The sequence below is a fragment of the Cricetulus griseus genome, unplaced genomic scaffold (assembly GCF_003668045.3).
Source record: "Cricetulus griseus strain 17A/GY unplaced genomic scaffold, alternate assembly CriGri-PICRH-1.0 unplaced_scaffold_1, whole genome shotgun sequence".
NCBI lineage: Eukaryota > Metazoa > Chordata > Mammalia > Rodentia > Cricetidae > Cricetulus > Cricetulus griseus.
Window position 1 is genome coordinate 9,816,437 of NW_023276808.1, and position 7,215 is coordinate 9,823,651.

General features: G+C 47.0%; 1 pseudogene; it reads right to left on the reverse strand.

Moving 5' to 3' along the window:
- Window positions 1-5,041: 5,041 nt before the first annotated feature.
- On the reverse strand, window positions 5,042-5,867 carry LOC113838076 (annotated as a pseudogene).
- Between the last annotated feature and the right edge of the window lie 1,348 nt (window positions 5,868-7,215).

Genomic DNA, 7,215 nt, shown 5'->3' on the forward strand with positions numbered 1-7,215 from the left:
CTCTCTAATTAGAAATTAGTATTTGTATACTGCCGGGTGGTATTGAATACTGCTTAGCAATGGAGAGGCAGAGGTATGATGATCTCTGTGAGTTTGAGACCATCCTGGTCTACAAGAGCTAGTTTCAGGACAGGCTCCAAAGCCACAGAGAAACCTGTTTTGAAAACCCGAGGAAAAAAAAGAAATTGAATACTTAGTAGTTGAAGCAATCCTCCATAAAATGTACAGCCATCAATTGTGTCTTTTTCATTTCCATGGAAACAATTAATGCATGCAGGAAAACTGTGATACAGAAAGTCATTCATCATAGCTCATCCATAGTTCTTCATGATGCAGACACCTGCGTCTAACTTCCTACAAATTCAGACTGTGATTCCTACCATCTCATTTGTTTGCCCCTGAAGTGTACACTGTGCACTGTTTCCTGCTCTTCTGTTCTGCAGGGAAAAACCATGCTTCAAACATAAGTCCTTTCCCTGGTCTGCAATGGGCAATGCACTATGTGACTCAAACTAGTACTTTTAAGACTCTGTGGTGCTGCAGACTTTTAATCCAATATTTAGGGTGGTTTGCCAGGATAACAAGAGCAATGAAAATACCCTGTGGGGCTACAGACATGGTTCAAGTCCACTCAATCAATATAGGAGACCTTGTCACAAAACTGCTTTGCAAAAGACTGGAGATGGGTCTACACCCTGCCTTCTGTTTGGCGGCAGGTGCCCTAGCCTCAGAAACCTCATCCAGTGGTTGATGGAAGCAGAGGCAGACATCCACAGATACACACTGAACTGAACTCTGGAACTTAGTTGCAGAGAGGGAGGAATGAAGATCAAAGGGGTCGGTACCAGGTTGGAGAAACCCACAGAAACAGCTGGCCTGAACAAGGAACACATCGACCCCAGATACAGTCTGAGAGGCCAGTACAGGACTGATCCAGACCCCTGAAAATGTCAATGAGGTGTCCTCTGCACTCTCAGAGGCCCCTCGTAGTGGATTAGTATTTTTCCCTGGTGTAAGAAGGGACTTTGAGAGCCCATCCCTCATGAAGGGAGGCACTCTTACCCTGGACACATGGGGGAGGGCCTAGGCCCAGCCCAGGATGATGTGGTGGATTTTGCAGAGCCCCCATTGAGAGCCCTACCCTGCCTGGGGATTGGAGGGTGGACGGGGTGTAGGGTAGGTCTGGGTGGGGTGGGAGGGGTGAGGGTGAGGGGAGGGAGAGGGAGAAGGGATTGACATGTGAAACAAGCTTGTTCCTAATTTGAACTAATAAAAATAAATATAAAAAAGACTGGAGATGCAGCACTTCTGGAATCAATATGCCTTTATGGCACATGAGAGGTTAATGCTGGTTGTGATCCTGAAATGGTCCCTTGAACAGAATTTAGAGGCCTGCTGTTTTAGTAGAGGAATAGGCATTTCTGCTGGCTTTAAATCAGGGTTGTCTCCTTTGTTATTGGAATATAGCTGGATAAACCTGAGGAGCAAACATTTACATCTCATCGTATTGTATTATAACCATCATGGTTTGCATACTACTTGTCTTTAGAGAATTTAAGATGCAGTCCTCCATTACCTAAATTCTATTTTCTGGCTTAGTGTCTCCTAAGAACTGGTAAATCTGTATAGTATAAATTCTACTGCCATTGCATCTATACTTCAAGATCACAGTTTAGCAGTGGAGTGTTCCTCTACAAAGGAAACATTTTTTACAAGATCCACATAATTAACTCCAAGTGTATTCAAACCATAGATAATAATCCAGACAGTGGTTGTGTATGCCTTTAATCCCAGCACTCAGGATGCAAAGGCAGGTGGCTCTCTGTGAGTTCGAGACTATCTTGGTCTACAAGAGCTTTTTCTAGGACCGTCTACAAAGCCACAAAGAAAACCAGTCTCAAAAAAAAATAAAATTACCATAGCTATTATAATTTCAAAGTGTAGAAGTTCTGGGAGACACTAAAGGGACCAGAGTTTGGCAAATCTGTGCTTCATAGTGACATGGCAAGCACTAAGGATGCCTGCATTTAACAGTGATGTCAACAAGGATATTTCAAAGCACAGTTGCAATCCCAATGCTCTGCACAGTTCCAGCCATCACAGTGAAGATACTCAGTCTGCCAGCTGGACCAGAGAATTGAAAAGACCATTCAGGACACTATGGATCACATGGGAATAAACTGGAGCATACAGGACCATTAGCATTATGCAGGATAATTAATGCAAGACCAGGCATGAATATGGCAAACTCTGCATCTGTCCACTGACTCCCACTCAGGCATGGGAGGATCCTCCACACTGGCTCCCTTGGCACTTCTCCCAGTCTGGGGATGGTAGCCCCAAGTTAACCATGCTGTGGCTTTCCAGTTCCTCTAAGCTCAACTCCCTGCAGCAGCACTCACAGCACAGCAATACTGACCACAAGAACAGTTTTCTACAAAGACAAGCCTGGAGATGACAGCAGGAAGGACCCAGAACTTCTCTCAGGGAGATTGCCTGAAGGGCATGATTGTCTGGTGACACCTGAGTGACAAAGAGATTCTCCCATAGGCTTACACTGTGCTTTAAATAGTTCCTGATCCTGTCTTCCACCCCAGACAAAGATAATCCTATCAATAGCACTTGCCCCAGGCTCCAAGAACATACCCTGCTACCTTCCTGATCTCAAAAGGCACTTACTCTTCTCTCTTCTGAAAACAAAGTAGCTAGCAAACTTTTACAGCCCTCTACACTATGTGGAGTGGAGTGAATTTCTGTCACACAGGTGAAAGAGTAGCCAAAATATTAACAACTAAAGAGAGATTTCAGGAAACAATAGAAGAGTTTTGTTATGTGGCTTCACACTGAGGTCTCTTTCTATCTTACTTTCTATCTAGTTGCAATAGGGACTTCAGAGAACCAGGAAAGGAAATCAGTAACTAGATCACAAACAAGATAATAGAGGTTTCTCCCATCAGAAAGTTGGATGATGCCTCCATTGCTTTAGGAATTATATTTCTGAAATTCAGAACAAAATGTTGACAAATGAATAGTAATACGGAGTAGTCCTTATGGACAGTTGAATACTTGGAGAATAATGGAGCAAGGAAAATGTGTTTATAAGCACTATTGTTAACCAGCATAACTTACTCCTTGGGGAGTTGAACAAAATAAAAACAACAATTCATGGTTCTCAACAGTGCTGGTAGAATGATTCACTACACATATGTGGAAATGGATTTATTAAAATGTGTAAGGAGCCTGTAACCAGGCAGGCAAAAGCCTGCCAAAAGGAAGATTGAGACAGAAGCTTACAAATGCCTGGCAAGAGAAAAATTAAAGGAAACCGAGCCATTGTAGATAAGAGTGAAAATGTGTGGTGTGTGGTAAGGTGGGATTAACAATATTTAGCAAGCTATTTAAGTGACGAGCTTAGAACTAGAATTTTAGTCTGAGCCATGATTCTATGCCTTGGAGCTCCCCTCTACTAACCTGAGACAACCAGTCCATCAAGCTGAGTGCTCCCCTTTCTGAAAAGCAATACCATGACTCTGGGACCTCAGGATTCTGAATTCAGAGGACCAGAAAGTTGAGAGCCCTAACCTGCAGACTGCTGCAGGAGAGGTACCCTTGCTGTGAGCCTGTTGTCTGTGATTCTTAGGACTGTTTGCTTATGCTTATGTGGTACTTTGATATGTGTGAAGTAAAATTTACATATTAAAAACTAACTCGCTAAGTCTGTCATTCTACCCAGTTCAAAACCTGGAAAGGGTTCCAGACAGTTTGCAGGATTCAGTCTAGGAAGAGCTCTGAGGAATGTGCTGGGGATAACTAATTTATTTAGCAACTAAATAGGACTGGCTAGGTAGAGTAACAAATTTAACTCCCCAGCAAACTTGTTCATCCAAGCTGCATAGCAACGCCTTCAAGGTACCACCACCCCAAAGGCAACCACAGTACACAGGCCAAAAGTCAAAATAATGTGGGAAGAGTGGGTGCAAATCAGGATTGAAGGCTTTCCAGAAACACCACCCTCCCTGTAAGGAGACTTGTAACCAGGGAGGCAAAGACCTGGCTGGAGGGAGATTAGAATGGAGGCTACAACCAGGCAGGCAAAGTCCTGGCTGAAGAAAGGTTAAAGGAAAGGGAGCATAGGTCCACTGTGCAGCCCAGCCGTTGTAGATAAGAGTGAGAATGTGTGAAGTGTGACTAAGTGTGATTAGCACGATTTAGTGAACTATTTATGGACCAACGCAGAACTGGGGATTTTAGAGTGTATAATGACTCTATGTCCTGGAGTTCTCCTTGGCTAACCTGAGACAACCAGTCCATCAAGCTGAGTGCTGCCCTTTCTGACCCTGACTCCATGGCACTGTGAAGTAATACATATATTCAAACCAACTCACTGAGTTTTTCATTCCACCCTGGTCAAAACCTGCTAAGGGCTCGAGACACTCCCTAAAATTGCTGAGTATGAATAGATTGCTATACACCTTCTTGCCAACTTGGCGATTTCAGAAACTTGCAAGTCTTAGAGAAACACATAAGAATCAATACCCGGGGCTGGAGAGATGGCTCACTTGTTAGGCTGACTGCTCTTCCAGCAAAGGTTTCTTTTTATTTCAAGCAGGCCAGCTAGGATCTCACTGCATGGCATGCAACCACCCCAAAAGAGAAGCTTTTACAGCGGCAGACCATAAGTTTGAAAGCCACAAATTACAGGGTTTCCATGATTACTTCAGGTTATACAAAGTACAGAGTATAGCAGCAACTATATATTTTAAGTGAGATACATTTGAGTGAGATAAGACAGGGCCTGGGCTTGCAGGGTTAGAGGGTCACTGGGTATATCAATTAACCCCCTGGCTGTAGGATCTTTTTCTTTTCTTTAACAAAAACCTGAACACATTGATTCAAAAACCGATCAGTTAAGTTAAAATCCTATAATCAGTTCAGCCCCAATTCCAGTCACTTGGGTGCGAAGTGTAGATTTGTTACTAGCCACATCTGGGTGAATGCCTTGGTCCGCAGGTACAGGCTGGTGAGGAAGCTACCCTGCTTGTTAGCTGCCAGGGACAAGAAAGTCCTCCCCAGTTCTGAGCAGCGCCCTCCTCACCCAAGTGCCAGGGTCGCTGCAGGCTGCTCAGGGGTCCCAGGTGATGGTGGCTCCTGCACAGGGGCGGACAGAGGCTTGAGGAATCGGGGTGAGGAAAGATTTGCCTGTAGCTGTAGTTGTAGTGAATGTAGCCGTGGCACTGCCTCCTTGATGAGGTTCCCCGAAAGCAGGAGCTGCTGCAGGAGCTGGTGTGGGTCGTCGTCTCTGGTGTGGGTCTCAGGCTGAGATCCACGTCGCTGTTGCAGAAGGCGGGACATGGCTCTGCTCTGGGGCCAACCCCGCCGACACGGGCCTGAGAGAGGCTGTGGGGTGCTAGGCTTTCCTGTCACCGGAGGTCCCTCAAGGCCAGGCTGCCGGGACACAGGGCATAGGGCGCTGGCGCCTGCGGTGAGCTCCACCACGCAGTAGGGAGCCGCCCGGCTCCACAGGCGCCCGCGCTCCCACAGCATGCAGCCTATGGCTCCAGGGTGAGCTGGGGCCCCGGTCTCTGCAGACACAGAAGATTGCAGCATCTGACTCGCCAGGGACTGGTTCTGTTCCACTGAGATCGTAGCCAGGACCGCAGAGGCGGGGAGCCCGGGGCAGCACTCGGCGAGGCAGGGCCATCTTGCGCTGTGTCCAGCTTCAGCATCACATGGACCTTGGCGATGAGATGGTCCACATCGGTCAAGCTGCCCAGAGTCACAGACTGCTGCAGCAGGAGGAAGCTGTCGTCCCTGTCCTCCCCCTCTGCCTCAAAGCCGGCTTCCTTCTCTGCCCTCTGGCACCGCATGGCCCTCTGCCTGGGACCCCTCGGCTGTGGAGGCATCGCTGGCTACCTGGCTGTCTGCGGGCTTGGTGGGCGGCTGCTAGGGCAAGAGAATCACAGAGGCTGGGGCCAGGCTGGGCATGAGATGAAGAAGCCAAGGGCCATGACACTTCCAACCTAGGGAGGCTGCAGGATGTTTACAACCAGCAATTAGCAAAAGAATGTTAACAGGAGTGGTGGACAGTTACCTCCCCTTCTCTGAGAGCAAGGTGTCAGGTGCCAGCCATGGTACTCCTGATTTAATGAGTTAAATTTTGCCTTTCCTGTAGAAATTCCCTTTTCAGAGCCCAAGTTCTTAAACTTTTATTAATTTTAATTTTCATTTGTCAGCTTTAAAAGCCTGGGGCCTAGGTCTTGGCATATTCCCTTAAAGGCCTGGGGTATTGACAGTAAAACACAGACCCTTGTCTAAAACTTGGAATTGGCCTGTGAGAGATGGTAATTTTCTTGAGCCAGGGCCTTTTTTGGAAAGATTGCTTCAGATCCTGAGAACCTAACTCCTCCCACCATATGGAGCTGTTGTTATTGGTCCAATGGCCACTTTTGGCTTAGTAATGTTCTAAGAATCCCTGTGATCCCTTTGTGTGGTGCCATTTGAGTAGCTGCCTCTTGAATTTGTCCCCTCATATTGTGTTCCTGTGAAAGACCTCAAAAGAGATACTTTCGTAGAAGAAGAAGACCCACACCCAGGAATCAGCGAAACCACGAACTCTGGATGCAAGAACAAGAGGATTTATTGATGGCGCCGGGCACCCGGGGACTTAGCTTTTTGTTAGGCTAAGCCCTGAGCCCCCGGAAGGGGAGTCCTTTTATAGGGGAAAAAGGCACCGTAATAGTCAGGCGAAATGGCCTTTATCTTTTGCCGGTCCAGATGGCTGACCTTGGGACGGAGCGGTCCGGCGGGGGCCGGGGCCGGCCTTGCGCGGCGGCGGGGAAGTGCCGGCAGCTGTGGGGATCAAGGGTCAGGGGGTGCAGGGGAGGATGTATTCGCCAGCTGCATGCGGGAAAACTTAAAAGAGAAAGCTAAGGGCGGGGGTCTTTCATTCCCCCATTTCTCTTGTAACTGAATGGAATCTTTCATTCAGAGGTCTCTGGATACTCTGGATCTATTTGCTTTAGCTGATGATATTGTTGAGTTAAGACTAAGGCCTGTACAACAGATAGTCGTTCTCTGATGAATTGAGTCAGTTTGTTCAGAATGCAGGGACCAAATATGAGGATCAAAAATAGAATAACCAGAGGTCCCATGAGTGTGGATATAAGGGTAGTCAACCAGGGGGACTTAGCGAACCATCCTTGTTGAGACTCAAAT